Genomic DNA, 18,948 nt, shown 5'->3' with positions numbered 1-18,948 from the left:
CAAGAACTGTGAATGCCTACTGCATTCACAGTAATTAACTGTTCAATAGGGCTTGGTCGTCATGACGTATTACTTTGTGTGGCCGCCATTTGAATGCCTCCGCGGCTCCGCCCCCGCTACTCAGACTACTGCCTATGACTACCGCATACTGTACTCCCTCTCTCAGCCATGTTTTAATTTGATTAATTTTACCGTAACTTCATTTCAACCATGGTAAACCGTTGCTGTATTGTGGGCTGTAACAGCGCAACACATGATCGCCATGGGAAAAATATAGAAAATGGGTTAATTTTCCACCGCTTTCCTGCCTGGAGGCGCAAACACGGGAGAGACAGCAAGCACAATGGAGTCGTCGGCTCACTTGGATCGCGGCTTTAAGACTACCGATCATAACTTTCCACAGTGTCCCGATGTCAATGAGAGTGTGTTCCCTGCATTTTCATTCTGGTAAGTTAAAGATGAACGGTTTTATTTTATAGCCTACGTTGTTTCTTTCCTTCAACCGCGACACCACATACATGCACATAAATACTAAAACGGCAGCGGGAAAAGGCTCAAATACGTGAGAAACCCGGAGGGTTTAGGGAGGGCTGGCAGTTAACGTTACTAACTACACCTTTGAAACACATAGCAGCTAGTTAAAAGTACATTACATGTGTGAGTGGTTGTTAGCGCTAACGGTTAGCAGGTGCCAGAGCCCGTCTGAGCACAGCTTACCTTTGTGCGAATTACTGTGTTCCCACTGTTTGCTGGCTTTATGATCAGCCGCTCCTGAACCCATCCATTCATGAACTGCACATGAGACTCCAAGGATTTGTAGCTTTGGAACTGTTCTGAAGTATAGGCGCTCACACCACAAACTAGGTAGCCGAAGACGACTGATATGCAAAACAGTGGCAACAAGTTGTTGTCGGCGCTCCATAATAATGCTGATTTTGTCAACATACCGGTCCCTGGTTTCTCTATTTAATGTGTCCCGGTAAATTTCAGATCCTTTTTGGGATTTTAACATATTTTTTCTATCTATTCTTTCTCAACTCTACTTCTACGTCTCTCCGTTCAACAACGTCATGTCAGAGGTATTTTAACGTTGCGTTGCCATCAATATGGCCGCCACGTCCCACAATGCAACTCGGATCCCAAGCCCTATTGATCAGCTACAAATATATATTTATATATCGATGTTTAACTGTCACATTATAGCTCGACTTATTCTATCCAATTTAGTCATTATTAAACATTTTAACAGAATAATTTAATTAAATTTCCACAACAGAATGACACTAAAGTTACTGGTGATCATTTCTAGGGTGAAACTGTCAGTTCCTTAAGTTCAGTTTTTTCTACACTGCTGATCAAATCTTTTTCTCTAAACTGAATCTTTCCCATCGTTGTAACATTGTAAAGATCTAGTTGTTGATAAAGCATGTAATGTGTTTCAGTGTTGGCTGCAGATGTTAAAGAAGAGGCTCCTGAAGAACAGAGTCCTGAGGGGGAGCAGCAGGAGTCAGAGCCCCTCCACATAAAGGAGGAACAGGAGGAACCCGGGGCCCGTCAGGAAGGAGAGCAGCTCCTTGTGAAGGAGGAGACTGATAGCAGGTTTCCATTAACTGCTGCTCCTATCAACAGTAAGGATTGCTTTACTTTGTTTCTGTGTCCTGTGTTGCAGCTAAAGGCCAAAACTCTCTGGATTCATCAGCTTCCTATCAGACAAAACTATAAAGATTGACGTGTGTAACTGTTCTTAAAATGTTATTTAAATGCAAAACACAATAAGATTAATTTATGTCGTAATGTAGGAAATTTTATACATTGCCCGAATCCACACTGCACACATCTAATTGTACCAGAAAGAAAGTAATTAGAGGCACACGCATTGAACGAGGTGAATAAGTGATTCAAGTTATGTGGTAATCAGGTAATTATTTTAGGGCAACAGTGTCAGAAAAATATGAGAATGTTAAAACTTATATTTACACTATATTTATAACCCCTTTGTAATCCAGGGAGGAAACAAAAGCAGCTTTACACATGTTATACATGTGCAGTGTGAAAACGGAGCAGGTCTCCTCTCTGCTCTCTTTGCTCTGACTGCATGCAGGGCTTTCAAGGCAAGGCAAATTTATTTGTATTGCACATTTCAGTGAAGAGACAATGCAAAGTGCTTTACATGATTAAAATATAGGGGAAAAAACAGAATAAAAGCAAGTAGAAATAAAATGTAGAAACAAAATGGAATAGAAACTAAAAGCAAACAGTTGGACTACAAAGCTGAACTAATGATGTTTCACTAAAATAGTTTAACTAGAACAGTCGTAGGCAATCGTGAACAAATGTGTTGTTAATCTTGATTTAAAGGAACTCAGGCTTTCAGCACTTTTACAGATTTCTGGAAGTTTGTTCCAGATAAGCGGAGCATAGGAACTAAATGCTGCTTCTCCATGTCTGGTTCTGGTTCTGCAGAGCAGGCTGGAGCCAGAAGACCTAAGTGGTCTGGAGGGTTGATACACTGATAACAAGTCTGTGATGTATTTAGGTGCTAAGCCATACAGGAATTTATAGACTAACAGAAGGATTTTAAAGTCTATTCTCTGAGATACAGGGAACCAATGTAAGGACTTTAGAACTGGGGTGATGTTCTCTACTTTCTCGGAGGATGCGGGCAGCAGCGTTCTGGATCAGCTGCAGCTGTTTGATCCACTTTTTAGGCAGACCTGTGAAAACACCGTTGCAGTGATCAATTCTACTAAAAAGAAACGCATGGATTAGTTTTTCCAGATCCTGCTGAGACATCAGTCCTTTAATCCTGGAAATGTTCTTCAGGTGGTAGAAAGCCGACCTTGTAATTGTCTTTAGATGCTTTTGGAGGTTCAGGTCTGAGTCCGTCACTACACCCAGATTTCATGCCTGATCAGTGGTTCCTAGCTGAAGCAGCTGAATCTGTGTGCTAACTTTTGATCTCTATTGGTCCAATGATTATTACTTCAGTTTTTTTATTCAATTGAAGAAAATTTTGGGATTTTTTTCAGGATGAGGCAGCTGCCTGTGCCTGTGAGGCAGCGCTGAGGGAAGTAGGGAGGGACTCACTGTTCTGAGAGAATGACAATAGACCCACTCAGTTTTTAGTGGTTCTTAATATTAATGACGTCACTCTAAATGTAACTTTTCCTTTAAATTCTACATTGAAAACCTTGTTTGTCCTTGGCCAATCGGTGAAAAATGTCTGTTTACGTCACTTTGTGTCCCATATCACTATATATATATATCGTGTATCATGATATAGCCCAAAGATATCGTGATATTAGATTTTCTTCATATCGCCCACCCCTAATTTGGCGTCTGGCGAGTGTTAATTTCGGACCCTGCTTGCAGACAGCTCAGGGGATCGATCAGGTAGTGACTAAGTGTACCGTAATGCTCTGAATATCTATTGAGTGGAGCGGCTTTGTTGCAAACCAAGGTCTTACTTACACAGTTTAACAGATTTTTGAGTCAATTGTACATAGGATCAGTAAATAACCTTGAGTAACAAATGTTTTTAGCCACATAGTGCCTAAAGTTGCATTGGTATATCTTATATTAACGTGTCTTTTTTTTTTTTTGAAAATTTTATTGCAAAATCAAAATTAATTTAAAATGTTTTATTTGAGACATTTTTTTAACCACAGCTGCACATAGAAACTTTTCACAAATTACAATATTGTCACATTAGAGCTCTTTAGTGGTTAACACTGGACCTTAAAAAACAGAACATCCCAGCGGCCAAAAGGAACACCAAGGAAAAATCTGACACAAAATAAACCTGAAATAAAAGGTGCTCTTTGTGCTTAAGACATAAAAATTTGTATAATAAAAATGTGACAAAAACAAAAGCTTATATATTGACTATAAAATCAACTGACCAGTCGCAGTTACATATTCAGAACATCTCAAAAATATTTCCATTGCTCTTTAGGTGCTGGGGAATTTTAAACAAACATTTTTTTTCTGTCAAATGGGATTAAGCAAAAGAAGAAGCCAGTTTCAACTGTTTTACGGCTGGTTAGTTAAAGTTTCCTTCGGTGTGTGTGTGTGTGGGGGGGGCGACACGCGGAGTTTACAAGACTTGATTTTGCACTGGATGAAGTTTTAGGTGGAACAAATTTGTGCTACTGCTACCTTTTTGTGTTACGGCATGTTTTGCAAATTATCGCTGCCTGAAACACCCGCTGTCGCCATAGTTCTTGCTGTCTCGTTAACATAACTAAATGCACTGGTTCGTTGTTGTGTGTGTCTGCGCCAGAACTCTTTCTGATTTGGAGGAGGAGCGAGTGATGCGTTCATAGCATGTGGGAAAAACTAAACTCACAGTGAATTAAATTGACCAGTTCACGCGTGACGTCAGCGCTACATCCGGGTCCCGCTGGTAGGCAAAAACAGTACTGTTCTCGTCTACTCCATGACAAAAAAGGTGATTTAGAGTGTACTTTTAGTTAGTTTATTTTTGGAATCTAAACAATGCCTACTTGTTGTGCTCCCGGTTGCACAAAGAGGCAATCCAAATCGTTGGATGTACGTTTCTTTCGTTTACCGAAGGACGAGGAAAGAAGAAAGAAATGGATAATTTCAATGAAAAGGGCGCAGGCAGACACTCCCAATGGACTGGGGGAGCCATCATACCACGACAGAATTTGCAGTCTACACTTCATCTTCGGTAAATACAACTTAATTTTGCACTAGTCTTTGTTCTACTTAAATAGCGGCGGAGGGGAGGTGGCGATCGCTAGACGGGGCCGGGAGAAGCGGAGTCGATGCGCTGCAGCAGCACGCCGCATCATTTTAGTTTTCTACGTGCAATCAGTGTGCAATAATGTGCTCCAGACAGCGGCTGCATTACACCCCTGTTCACGCGCGCGAGTACGTCTGTGTTTACACTGCAACGTCGCCGACACCCCCACCCATTTTAACAAGACAAAAACACCAAAATAATCTGTAGTGAACAATGTTTTTTTTAACCTACCGGGCGGGTCTTCATCTCTGCTGAGGCATGCTCTGTGTCTGACTCCCTTTTCGTATGTTACACAAACATGTCTGAACATTCATCCATCCATTTTCTGACCCGCTTAATCCGTCATGGGGTCGCGGGGGTTGGTGGTGCCTATGTCCCGATATAAAATAATTGTAGCCGTCCAGTGGTTTCAGGGGCTTTCGTGCTCTCTCGTGTGTACTGGCCTGCCGTGTTTATAAGGCAGCTGTATATGTCGCTTGGCCAGCATTTCACAGACTCGCTCCGTGCCTTCAGGCTTTTGCTGTGTGGATCTGGCAATCTGATACCATCAACCATCAACTTACTCCTTAAACGATCTTGTGATACGTTATCTAAAGAAGAAAAATACGTGGAGAACTCGTCAGTTTCTCTGTTTGCGTCCGCCATTGTGTTCGCCTTTTGCCTACCAGTCCGGCGCGCATGCGCGAAAAACCCGCATCAAAACATAACAATGAACTGGTCTATTATTTATATCTATACAGCTTCTCAATCTTGCCATGAAAATTTACACTCGATGGTCGCGATAAAGCCATTTTAACCATCGCGCGGAGGAAAACTTGAGATACATCGCGTATACTCGATATATCGCCCATCCCTACGCCTAATGCGAGTAAATTTCCCGTTTGGCGAGTGAATTTCAGAGGGCTAGCTGCCACATGGCGTGTAAATAATTGTACCAAATAAATTGTTTTTTAGTCATCATTTGGGTGGATTCTTCTGTATTTTTCAACTCATATGACAACAAACACACGTACGCAAACACTCAAACGTGACGTGAGAGCGACAGGATCTGGGCTGCAGATGATCCATTCACAGCTCTGTCCATCCAAAGCTCAGTCTAGACCCGCCTTCTGCGGAGCTGGTTCAGCTTCTTTCACAGCTTATTTCTGCTGCACTTAACAGAGCAGCAGGAAGAGCAATCAGAGTCATGATTTTTTGGTCTTAACCAGCGGTGAAAGTGCGAATCAGGAGGCAAGGGGGGAGAGTGGCTCCCAGATAAAGCCTTCATTCAGAACCAGTCATGGCTGCACGCTGGATCAGAGCATACCTGCTAACCAGATGCAGTCTAAAACGCCAATTAGTCTGTTTATAAGTTTCGTTCTTATTTATTCTGCATTTTTTAACTATGTGCGCCGTGTTTCTGTGCCTCAACCATCTAACTGCTCCTCTCCCCTCCCTTCCCTCGGAGCCAGGTGCTTTTATCAGCGGCCAGCCTTTAAAACGTGAATCACTACGTTTAATGTCCTTCCACTCGTACCAAAATGTCCCAATTAAAATCAATAGGAGAGTCAGTAGCTGTGTTTCATGCTCTTTTGTTTTTAACGACACAGAACCAGTGATTCTTCTGTGAGCTGCTGCCTTGCGCTTGAAGTCAGGTGCGCAAAATTGCGTTACATGTAATTTAGGTAAAATTCAGCAGCTGAATCATGCATAAAGATGCAGCGTGAACCCATGTGTGCTTTAAGTGATGCAGCTGAGGGGGAAATGTTGGACCGTACAGGCTTGATGAAACTCCGCCTCATTCACCAATGAGACCAACATGGATAAACAAACCCGTAGAATAATGAAAATCTGTAGTGTTTTCATTGCCTGGATGTGAATATGATAATTCACATTGTGCCTTTTATAATCAACTAAAATATTTTCTTATGGTAAATGGACTGAACTTATATAACGCTTTTCCAGTCATGCTGGCCACCCAAAGCGCTGTACACTATAGCCACATTCACCCAGTAGCTCTCACTAACACACACACACATTCATACACCGAGACACAGTTCGGTAGGCAACTTGGGGTTAAGTGCCTTGCCCAGGGTGGAAAGGGGAAGCTGGAATCGAACCCACAACCTTCTGATTGCCAGACAACTACTCAACCCATCAAGCCACAGCCTTATCAAAGTAAGGAAAAAAAGATTTCTCTTCTGTCTAAACTAAAAGGGCATTCATGTAAGGCGGTCAGCGCCCGGAGTCCACGCTAGCAACAATAAACCAAGTAAGTTAATATAAAAGTTATGTTTATTTTCGCCTTATGTTAGAAACAGGGCAGTGTAGTCCAACTACGCTGTCCTCCCAACAGAGACGGATAGAGAACTGTGGAAATGAAGTCCACATAATCTAACAAAATTTCCTAAATATATCTTAATTAAAACGAGCCTCAGTTTAGGCTGAGATAAAAAAATTATTTCTAACTTGCATAATGTGTTTCAGTGTTTCCTGCAGATGTTGAGAAGAAGCTGATTGTTAAAGGAGAAGCTTCTTTAAACCACAGACCTCGTGCCGTACTGCATGACCCAAAGCCCCCCCACATAAAGGAGGAACAGAAGGGAGTCTACATCAGTCTGCCAGGAGAGCAGCTCAATTGGAAGGAGGTGATTAATGCCATCAGGTTTCCAGTCGCTGCTCCTCCCATAAAGAGTTTGGATGATAAACAGTCTCCTCTGCTCTCACAGCTTTATCCAGACCAAATTGAAGGCAGAGAGCTTCCAGAAGAGAATGAAGGAAAAGAATCCATCAGGATACAAGATCATGGAGATGCTTCCACTTCTTCAGAGGCTGAAGACACTGAGGAGGATGAAGAAGACAGTAATGTAGAGCACCCTCTCTCTGAGCTGAAACACTTGTCACACTCTGAATATAAGAAATGTTCTACAGAGAAGAAAAAAATTAGGAAAGGCCACACAGAAGTTAAGCTTAGCTGCAAAAACTGTGGCAAAGTATTTATGGGAAAATCAGCTTTAAACACACACATGAGAATCCACACAGGAGAGAAGCCTTTCAGTTGTGATCTATGTGGACAAAGATTTAGCCAAAAAGGAAGTTTAAACAGACACATGAGAATCCATACAGGAAGGAAGCCTTTCTGTTGTGATCTATGTGGACAAAGATTTAGCGAGAAAGGAACTTTAAACACACACATGAGAATCCATACAGGAAAGAAGCCTTTCTGTTGTGATCTATGTGGACAAAGCTTTAGTCGAAAATCACATATAATCACACACATGAGAATCCATACAGGACAGAAGCCTTTCTGTTGTGATATATGTGGAAAAAGATTTAGCCAAAAAGGAGATTTAAACATACACATGAGAATCCATACAGGACAGAAGCCTTTCTGTTGTGATCTATGTGGACAAAGATTTAGCGAGAAAAGAAATTTAAACACACACATGAGAATCCATACAGGACAGAAGCCTTTCTGTTGTGATCTGTGTGGACAACGCTTTAGTCGAAAATCACATGTAATCACACACATGAGAATCCATACAGGACAGAAGCCTTTCTGTTGTGATCTATGTGGACAAAGATTTAGCCAAAAAGGAAGTTTAAACAGACACATGAGAATCCATACAGGACAGAAGCCTTTCTGTTGTGATCTATGTGGACAAAGATTTAGCGAGAAAGGAACTTTAAACACCCACATGAGAATCCATACAGGACAGAAGCCTTTCTGTTGTGATCTATGTGGACAAAGCTGTAGTCGAAAATCACATATAATCACACGCATGAGAATCCATACAGGACAGAAGCCTTTCTGTTGTGATATATGTGGAAAAAGATTTAGCCAAAAAGGAGATTTAAACATACACATGAGAATCCATACAGGACAGAAGCCTTTCTGTTGTGATCTATGTGGACAAAGATTTAGCAAGAAAGGAAATTTAAACACCCACATGAGAATCCATACAGGACAGAAGCCTTTCTGTTGTGATCTATGTGGAAAAAGATTTGGTGACAAATCTAGCTTAAACAAGCACAGAAGAAACCATACAATGCAAGACAAGGCAAGTTTTTTTGTATAGCACATTTCAGTACAAAGACAATGCAAAGGGCTTTACATGATTAAAAGTTAGGAAAATAAAAACAGAAACAAATTGGACTACAAATTTAAATGATGTTTAAGTTAACAGTTTAACTAGAACAATCAAAGGCAATCCTAAACAAATCTGTTTATAATCTTGATTTAAAATAACTCAGGCTTTTAAGCACTTTTTACAGTCATCTGGATGTTTGTTTCAGTTGGTAGAATATAGGAAGTCAACTTTTTACAGGTTGTAAAGCGCTTTGGGGTCGTCGGACTATTTAATAATCCATTCAGGGATTTTATAGACTAACACAAATATTTTAAATTCAATTTTCTGAGATACAGTGAGTTACTGTAAGGTCTTAAGGACCAGGTTTTCTTAGTCTTATTGAGGGTGTGAGCAGCAGCGTTCTGGACCAGCTGCAGCTGTCTGATTTTTTTTTTAATTTTTTTTTTGTGGACCTGTGAAAACACTATTTCAGTTTTTGATTTGACAAAAATTAAATGCATGGATTAGTTTTTGCGTAACCTGCTGAGACGTCAGTCCTTTAATCTTGGAAATGTTCTTCAGGTAATAGAAGGCAGACTTTGTAATTGTGTTTAGATGCCTTTGGAGGTTCATGCCTGAGTCCATTAGTGCAACAGCCCTCAAACTGGGGTCTCCAGACCATGGGTTGGGGGTCTGTGAAACTATGTTAGGCCTGAGGGGGCACTGTTGAGGATATGTCGTGGTTGAGTCAAGTATCACAATGAACAAATATTTAACTCTGTCCAACTTATCATGTAAGGTAAAAGCCAAATCAGCTAAAATTAGGAAGTATGACAACAGTTACATCGAGTTTGGCTTTATGGAGAAAGAGGATGGGAGACCAAAATGTGTTTGTCTTCAAGTGCTAGCAAAAAAGTTTTGTATCTGGTTGCATAGTGCATCGCAAACAGTAAAAAGCCACACTTAATAGGAAAGGACCTTGTGCTTCCTGCTGAGGGGGACATGCGTGAGGCTCTACTTGGCACAGAAGCAGCTAACAAGTTGAAAACTGTCCCGCTTTCAGACGACATGATGAGGAGAAGAATTAAAGAACTGTCAGCTGACATTCAGGAACAGTTATTGGATAGACTGTGTTAATGTGATCAGTTTTCTATACAGCTGGATGAACCTACAGACATTTCCATTGCTGCTCAACTGATAGCTCTGGTGCTCTATCCCTGGGAGGGAAACATTTTAGAGGATTTTTGTTTCTGCAAGGAGGTCTTGGGCAGGACAACTGGTGATATTTAAGCTAGTTGATGCTTTTCTGACTGAAGTGAGACTGAGCTGGAAAAATGTCTCTCTGTTTGTACGGATGGCTCAGCAGTGATGACCGGCCCAAAGAGTGGAGTTGAAGCGTGGATAAAATCCATCAATCCATGCGTTATAGCTACCCACTGTGTCCTGCATCAGCAGGCACTAGCTTCCAGAGACATGGACCCAGATCTTCTGTTCTGAATACAGCCATCACTGCAGTTAACTTTGTGAAATCCAGAGCTTTGAAATCACGGCTGTTTGGTCAACTTTGCCCAAGTCTGGAAGCTGAACATGACGCACTGCTTAATAACTGAGGTGTGATGGTTGTCTCGTGGAAAAGTGTTGCAGAGAGTTTTTGAGCTACACAGAGAAATGGCTGAATTTATGAGAGGAAAAAAATGGACATTGTACATTTCTTTCATGATCCAGACTGCATTGCCAAGTTGGCCTCTCTTGCAGACATATTCAACATATTGAACAGCCTCAACCTCTCTATCCAAGGAAGCTACACATCTATCCTTAAAGTTAGTGACAAAATCACCACCTTTATGAAGAAGAAGAATACAAGATAGAATAACAGACATGTTCCCCCAACTGACTGACTTTTTAAACACTGAGAAGCTGTCTGTTGCTGTTGTGAGGGATGTTGTGACTTCACACCTAACATCACTGTGTGAGAACTTCAGCTCATATTTCTCTGATGTGAACACTGATGCCTGGGACTGGGTGCTGATCCATTTTCACCTGCTGCAACAAGAAATGGCTTAAGAGGTAAAACAGAAGAACATCTCTTGGAGTTATCTTGTGACAGAACATTGAAGGCCAGATTCCAACAGGAAAATCATGCAAACTTTTGGGCCTCCCTCTCACATGAGTATCCTGAACTGGCTGCTGAGGACATGAAAATATTGCTGCTGTTTTGTTAGAATTATTTTTATTATTCTCTACATGTTTATTTTTATTTACCATGTTTATGGCATTTATCACATATTTACTCATTACTACTAAAAAGGTTTTAAGGTTTGAGTTTATTCAGACAAAGTGTTTTTCAGATGACTAATATCTCTCTTATGTATTATTGTTTATTATTGTCATTTATTTACTGGAACATATACCATGCTTCATCTTACCTCATACTATGTTTTTCAACTGTCTCTCTTATCATTGCAGAAGGCCTGCAGAGATATAACTCTTTTTCTAAGACCTGAACTGAACTGTGTGAATGGCGTTGTATTATCTTGAATGTCACATCATAAATGGTTTCTAATTAGGGACCTCCCTGAACACAATAAAGAGAGAGGAAGCACAGGGTGTGTTTTCAGAGCAGTAAGGAGTTGTAACTGAGCACATCTCTGCTGTTCTCCTCTGAAATAAAACCAAACTAGCGCTTGTCTTTCTTCCCTTGTGTTGTTTAATGAATGATTTAGGTATTTGAACCTGACATGTTTCCGACCACTTACCTCTGTAAATCAACATTTTCAACTCTGACTGTAATGAAGAACAAATGCAGAGCTTGTTTACAAGTGGAAGATGATCTTAGAGTTTGTTTGTCATCCATGCCTCCAAGAATAAACTGTGTGGGGAGAGACAGGCTCATCCTTCTCACTAATTGTCAAGAGGTTATTGATGTCATTGATGAATGGCTTTACTGTGTAACAAAGCCTAAAGCAGATATTGATAACTGGGAGTTGGTTCCACAGGAGAGGAGCCTGATAGCTAAAGGATCTGCCTCCCATTCTGGTTTTAGAGACTCTAGGAACCACCAGCAGACCTGCAGTCTGAGAGCGAAGTACTCTGTTAGGAACATACGGGGTAATCAGAGCTCTGATATATGATGGAGCTTGATTATTATAGAATCAGCTTCACCTGTTAAAAAATCTAAACTCTCCTGAGTTCTCTGTGTTTTTCATCTGCTTTGACTCTAGATTGAGAGAAGTAGCTATTTTAATCCACAAAAACGTTAATTTTACAATATTAAACAAAATGTAGATTCATTATAATAAAAACATCTGTTCACAAACAAAAGTTATATATTGTTAGTTTATATGGTCCAAATGCTGATGACCCGTCATTCTTTTATAAACTTTTATGCACTTTCAAAGCAATTGGATTGTTCTCCTTTTATTGGGGGTGACTTCAACTTTGGTCTAAATGAGGAAATAGGTTGATTACAACAGGGTCTCAGCTTGGTTGGCTATCAATAAATGTAGTCAAACAATACATGAGTGATTTTGGTCTTTGTGATACATGGCGATCTCTTCATCCTAACAGTAAGGAATATACTTTCTTTTTAAATGTCCATCATTCCTACTCTCGTTAGGACTATTTCTTAATCAAAAACTCGCTGCTGTCTGACATTTCAGATGCTGTAATACATCTTATTGTCAGTGATCATGCTCCAGTTTCTTTAACCCTAAAAAAAATAAAAAAATAACCCCACAAAACAAAAACTGGAGATTTAATACATCACTGCTTAAATATGAAGAATTTATCAAATATTTTAAAGCAGAGTGGGCTTCATATTTTTTTTCAATTCAATTCAATTTTATTTATATAGCGCCAAATCATGAAACATGTCATCTCAAGGCACTTTACAAAGTCAAGTTCAATCATATTATACAGATTGGGTCAGATTATACAGATTATACATATTTGGAATACAATGATTAACCAGGGACCTCAGCATCTATCCTCTGGGAGGCAGGGAAATCATTGATGAGGTAAAAATAATTCCATTCTAATCTCATAAAAAGAACATAGAAAACAAAAAGATTCAGGAATTAGAAGAACATTTTAGTTACAAGAAGCCTCCCAGGAAGAGGGTAAGCTGGGTAACATCTGTAAAGTAAAATTAGAATTAAACCAATATATTAAAGCAAAAGTTAATGAATAAACCAAGTTGAAAACTAGCTTTATTTTGTTGTTTTACAGATTTGACAGTCTGATAAAACCAGTGAATGCAGTTATTTCCTGTTTAACTTTGAAGCAGAGCTGGTGGAAGTATCAGTGCTCCCTCTAGTGGACGGGGTAGTTGTTGCAGACAGTAACTGAGGTGGGACCCTGCACAGACTTTAAGCACCTTCTTTATTTTCCTCCACAGGCTGCAGAGTCTGTTTAGATTAACATGTATTATTCATTCATGTTTCTCCTTATAAAATGTGTAAAATAATGTGCACTAAATGTGAGACCTCTTGCAACTTTACACTTGTTTAGCTCAGATGACTTAAACTCTAACGCTGTGAAGTGACTTAGTGAAAACAAAGACTGGTCATAGAGGGAAAGTGTTTCAGCTGTGTGATCAAACAGCTCAGTCTGTAGGAAGTATTCTGTGTGGTCTGTAGGCTCATTTCTCTGAAGGCTCCTGAAGACTAACAAGCTAACAAGGAAAAGCAACGATAAAAAGCTTGAAACAAGTGTTGACCTGTTGGATGGTCACTACAACATGAAACCAAAGTTAAACTGAAATGGTTCTTGTAAGTTCTGGTTGCTGATAAATTGTTGGACATGATGATTTCAAACTGTAAAGTTCTCAGACCACCAAATGAAGAACAAAAGCCAACATTTCTTGATCTCCATTCAGAGTAAAACCATCAGAGACAGGTTTCTCCTGAGACCCTGTTCTAAAGAGCAGCTGCTCCACTGTGAAGGTTCTGATGACAAAGCTGTGATTCTGGTGTCCCCTGATGTCAGCTTCAGTTTCTTCATGGATCAGATGGACAGACAGACTGTAGAGACGTGTTCTGGCCTCAGTTACCCAGAAATCCAGCCCTGCTACTAGAGCCTGCTTTGCCCCGCCCTATAAAAGGAAGTGGAAGCCTTTACTTCCTGTTTGACAGTCTGACCTTTGACCTGACCTGGTCTGGATGGAGGAAGCACATGGAGCAACCCTTTGATTTGATCCAGTAGTCAGAATTAAAACTTCCTCTTTCAGGGCTTTAAGTGGACCAGCAGGTGAATGTCCAAACACTAAGTCAGCAGGACTAAAACCTGGGGACTCTTTAGTTGCTTCACTGGGAAACGAGGACACCAGCAGAGAATCAGTGAGATGTCTGCATGTTTTGGTGACTGGGACCGAGTAACCACACAGGCTGGGTACAGTGTGGGGGGGCTGGTTCCTCTCAGGACCCCGAGACTCAGATAGTTTTTACCTTGGCTTGTTTCTGAGGAGCCCTGCAGACGTTCTCCTGTGTTCCTCTTTGTCTGGGTTCCCAAAGCCAGCAGAACAAGCTGTGCAGCGTTCCAGTCCTCGGGTCAGAATCAGCATCTCCATGGGTTGTTGGTGATAAAGCACAGAGCTGCAGCAGGAGGCCACGGACGATGAGAGCGGCTCTTATTTGCAGCTCCTTGAGTCGTGTGACGTTCTGTTTGTGTTGCTGCAGCTTTCTGAATGTACCGTGTTTGTTCTGCTTCTTCTTCTTCATGTGTATTTATGGAGCCACGCCTCAGTGAGATATATTTATGTACACTGGAGAAAAATCTAATAAAACAATGGAAACTAACTGCATGTCTTTTAGTTTCATTATTATTATTATTACAACTACTACTATTATTATTATTATTATTTTAGCTAGAGATAAACACTTTTAAAAGTTTTCTGGCTTCCAGGACTTTATTTTATATTTGCATTAAGTTGATATAAATATATTAAAAACTGGACCTGCATCTATCTATCTATCTGTTGTTATCTGAAAAGTTTCAGAACCCTTGTTTTAGTGCAATACAAAGTTTACCTTTTTTAAATGCATAACTATTGTAACTTGATTTAAATTGGACTTTTATTCATCTTCAACACGTCTGTTTCCTCACCAGGTGAATAGTTCTTCAATGTTTAGCAAATATCCACCTATTTTATCTGTATTTCATGAACTGGACCAGAATCAGAGCTCCAGGCGGTGTTGGACCTTCCCAGGCTTCAAACTCAAAGTACTGGATGGAAAGATTTTAAGAGTTAAACTGATCATTTTAAAACATGGATCATTTCCAGCATGTGAGGACAGACTGGGAGAAATGATCTCCCAGTCTTTCATGTTCTGAGAAAAAACTGTCTTCTGAAGTGAAGCCAGAGCAGAAGCTGTGGAGCAGAACCCAGCTGCTCAGAGTTCTGGTTGGACCTGCTGGGCTGTTTTCCAGGAGGAGACGAAGGTTTGGGACGCGACGCCCCTTTTTGGGATGTCGACGCCTCTTTTTGCAAAAACACCCCGAAATTTAAGTCAAATACGAGAAACGTGGATGTTTACGTAGATGAGCAAGTAGCTCAGGGAGTAAGAAGACATGCTGGTTGGCTGACTGTTATGTAAAGGTTGCAGGTTCAACTCCAGATGGCATCTTGCTGCTTTTTGCTTCCAATAGAGGGAAAATGGAGGTAAAAGTGGTCTAGTCCAGGAGGTGAACCTGCAACCTGTGACTCTGTAGCTCACTTCTTACTCCTCTGAGCCACCGCTCATCACACCAGAAAGAGTTTTCGGGCGCCATTTGTCTCATAAAAATTACAGATTTTGGTCAAAACAGGAAAAAAGTCAAAAAACGAGCCAGAAGCTGAAGCTCCAGCTGAGGCAGAGGGCTGATCAGGAGGTGGTTTGTTGGTCTGAAGGCTCTTGGTTCTGCTCCACAGATCATCACCTGCAGAGTCTCCTCACACTGCTCTGCTTCTTGAACCCACTGAAGCTCTTCAAACCACCAGGAGCCCAGTTCTTACAGAAAAAGACTTTATTTTTCCTCAGTATATTACTTCATGTTTACATAAATAGAAATAGGTTTTCTTTTTGAACTAGTCCAGAACCTCAGAGTTAAACATTTAAAGGCCAGCATGGCATGCAGAGTCACATTTCATCATAGAAAATAAAACAGTAAAAACTGAGTTTTGTTAGTCTTCAGCAGAGTGAAGGAGGTTAGTTGATCCAACTAGAGGAACCTGAACATGATGAGGGAACAAAGAGCGTACGGGCAGAACCAGCAGCAGGAAGTGGGCTTGGAGCCTTAAAGACGGATGCAGGAACAGCAGCAGAGGGAGACGTCTTCAGCTTTCATTCTGAAAGTCTGAACTCATCTGTGGAGACGACAAAAACCCCTTAGTTTGACTTTTCTTCACAGAGGAGATAACCGGTGTTAAATGTGGTTTGGCTGAATCTCACCTTTGTGCACCTTGGAGAAATAATTGGTCGTAACAATGAAAGCAGAGCAAAAGCAGCACTTCTGAATATTAAATAAACCAGCCGTCCATTTATAGACTGTTTCAGCACAAGCTACATTTATGTAAATACTACATGCTACATTTGTCCTTCTGCATATTTTAGAACATTTATTCTGTAAGTTTTTCAAATTTTTCTTTGAAGAGTCAAAAAAGGTTTTAGATATCTAATAGTTTTTATTTTATCGAAGAGTTTTAACATTTTTGACAGTGTCCTTTAGGGATGCTCATGTCTCGTTTTTCTTTAAGTGCTTTTAATTTAGGTCTGCCTCTTATCATTCTGAGTGTCTCACCAATATTTCATTTGGTTACATAAAAACAATAAAGACTTGATTCTTGAAAAGTTAGTTTAAGGCCTTCCTAACTCAAAATTAAATCATAATCAACAAATTATGACCATCCGAATGAAATTGAGAAGGCTGGTTTATGATCCATAATCTGATCAGCATCCATGTAAATTCATGCATTTACAGAACCTGCATGAGAAGGATGGAGCTGCAGCACAGAACATTTTGGAATGATCATCATTTCCTCTCCACAGCAACAGCAGGAGTTCTCTACCATCTCAGAACCAGCTGCAGGTCCATTCTGTGCGCTCAGAACAGTCAGAACCAACACACCTCTGCCTTTATTGTTGTTTTTTTCCTGCATGAAGAAGTATAGAACTTTTGTGGTTGTTTTATGGAAATTCAACCACTCTGCTAACGTCAGAGAGTTTCTACTATGAATAAATCTTGGTGCAATAAACACGTCATGATGAAATTATGATTTTAAGCCCATATAAACGGTGCTTTCAGAATACTTTCTTTCCTTTTAATCCGAACACGTTTCAATCCAATCAGGGAAAGTTGGGCATGTAAACAAGCTCCTGTCATTAACCAGCTAACAAACTAAGAGCTGCCTTACGAGCTACCAGACTGATGTTTACGCGGCAGCTGGAAGAATGACTTCAGCCGCTCAGGACTCTGCTCACAGCCCTGAGACAAGCCCTGTCCTCGTTTCCTCACTTTGAAACGGAACAAACTTAAAATATTGTAACGACTTAACCTGCTGTTGAGCTTCCATCGCCCTCATCAATGACTCCATGTTGTTTCAGCTCCTGCATCATCACGTTCCCATGCCATGTCAAATCTCACGTGTTACTTTTATTCTTTTTCTTTGGAAACGCAACATGCTCCCCATCTTTTAAGGACTTAGTCTGAGTCGTGTTCTGTGACTTAATTTAATAGAATATACTACAAAAAATCTGTATCTAAAAATACTACATCTGCCTTGCTCAGTCATCTGTAAATAAAATGGGTAGCACTGCTGCCTTGCAGCAAGAAGGTCCTGGATTCGAGTCCGACCCTGGGTCTTTCTGCAGGTAGTCTGCATGTTCTCCCTGTGCATGTGTGGATTCTATCTGGGCACTCCGGCTTCCTCTCACAGTCCAAAAACATGACTGTTAGGTTAACTGGTCTCTCTAAATTGTGTGTGTGTGAATTGTTGTTTGTCCTGTCTGTCTCTGTGTTGCCCTGTGATAGACTGGCGACCTGTTCAGGGTGTAAACCACCTCCATCCACAGCTGGAAAAAGGCATGGGTCAGAAAATGGAAAGAAGATGTCTATTTTCCAGGTAGAAACAACATGATCAGATATTTACTGCCTTTAAACAGGGATTCATATATTTCCAAATCAAGATGTTATCTGGGTAAATCAGATCACAACCTTGTTTTTCTCTGCTCAGATTATAAACCCCTTGTCAAGAGACTACCTGCAACAAAAAGGGCTGTGAGAAAGTGGTCATAGGAAGCTGATCGAGCCCTACGGGGTTGTTTTGAAACTACCAATTGGGTTTTTCTTTGCCTGCCACATGGAGAGGACATAAATGCCATATCTGAGTGTGTGACTGACTATATGAACTTCTGTATGGACAGCATCATCCCCACCAGAACAGTGATATGCTTCCCTAATAACAAATCCTGGATCACCAGTGATCTGAAAGAACTGTTTAACAAGAAAAAAAAGAGCCTTTAGGGAGAGAGTCAGGGAGTTATTTAGGAGTATACAGAAGCATGGTGGAGCGAAGCGAAAAACAAACCTTACATTTGAAATGAATTGTAGTCATACACCGGGGAGAGGAAGTTACCGGAAGCTAATAGCATAGGCTAGCAGACATTAAGCGCTAACTTTAAAAAGCTTCGCTTTATTTTAGTCGCAACTTTGCAGACATGCAACTTTGAGCTAGCCAAAACGTAGTCGAGTCCCCGGCATGCAGGAAGCGATTTCAGTCCAGATTTTGTTCTCAGCTAGGGAACATGGGTCCTCTGCTGACTGCTCCGGCTGGAGTCCCGAGGAAGCAAAACAAAGCAGGTTTTGGCCATAATATTATGGCCTGAAATGTGAACACCGACCAAAGAACAAAAGCAAGAGACCTTGTGAAGATGTGGCGGAAGCTAGTCAGAGTGTCTCATTATCCACAGTAAAACAAGTACTGTACTGACATGGGCTGAAAGGCGAAAAATGTTTCCCCTGCTATTATTTAATTTTTTTTTACCGTTAAAGGCACCAGCAATTATGTATGTTTTCAAAAAAAATAAATACACCCAATATTAGAGATTCACTGCTCCCTCCCTCTATTTGCTATCCGTTGTTAATGTTCTGTTTTAT

General features: G+C 40.7%; 1 long non-coding RNA gene across 1 annotated transcript; it reads left to right on the top strand.

Moving 5' to 3' along the window:
* Positions 1-1,581: 1,581 nt before the first annotated feature.
* On the top strand, positions 1,582-7,507 carry LOC118559323. Its single transcript, XR_004928778.1, has 3 exons — positions 1,582-1,628; positions 7,235-7,395; positions 7,477-7,507. It is a non-coding gene; the product is annotated as an uncharacterized LOC118559323 (long non-coding RNA).
* The last annotated feature ends 11,441 nt before the right edge of the window (positions 7,508-18,948 follow it).

Source organism: Fundulus heteroclitus, unplaced genomic scaffold (genome assembly GCF_011125445.2).
Source record: "Fundulus heteroclitus isolate FHET01 unplaced genomic scaffold, MU-UCD_Fhet_4.1 scaffold_274, whole genome shotgun sequence".
In the NCBI taxonomy this organism is placed as follows: Eukaryota; Metazoa; Chordata; class Actinopteri; order Cyprinodontiformes; family Fundulidae; genus Fundulus; species Fundulus heteroclitus.
This window is presented reverse-complemented; position numbering and strand designations above follow the sequence as displayed.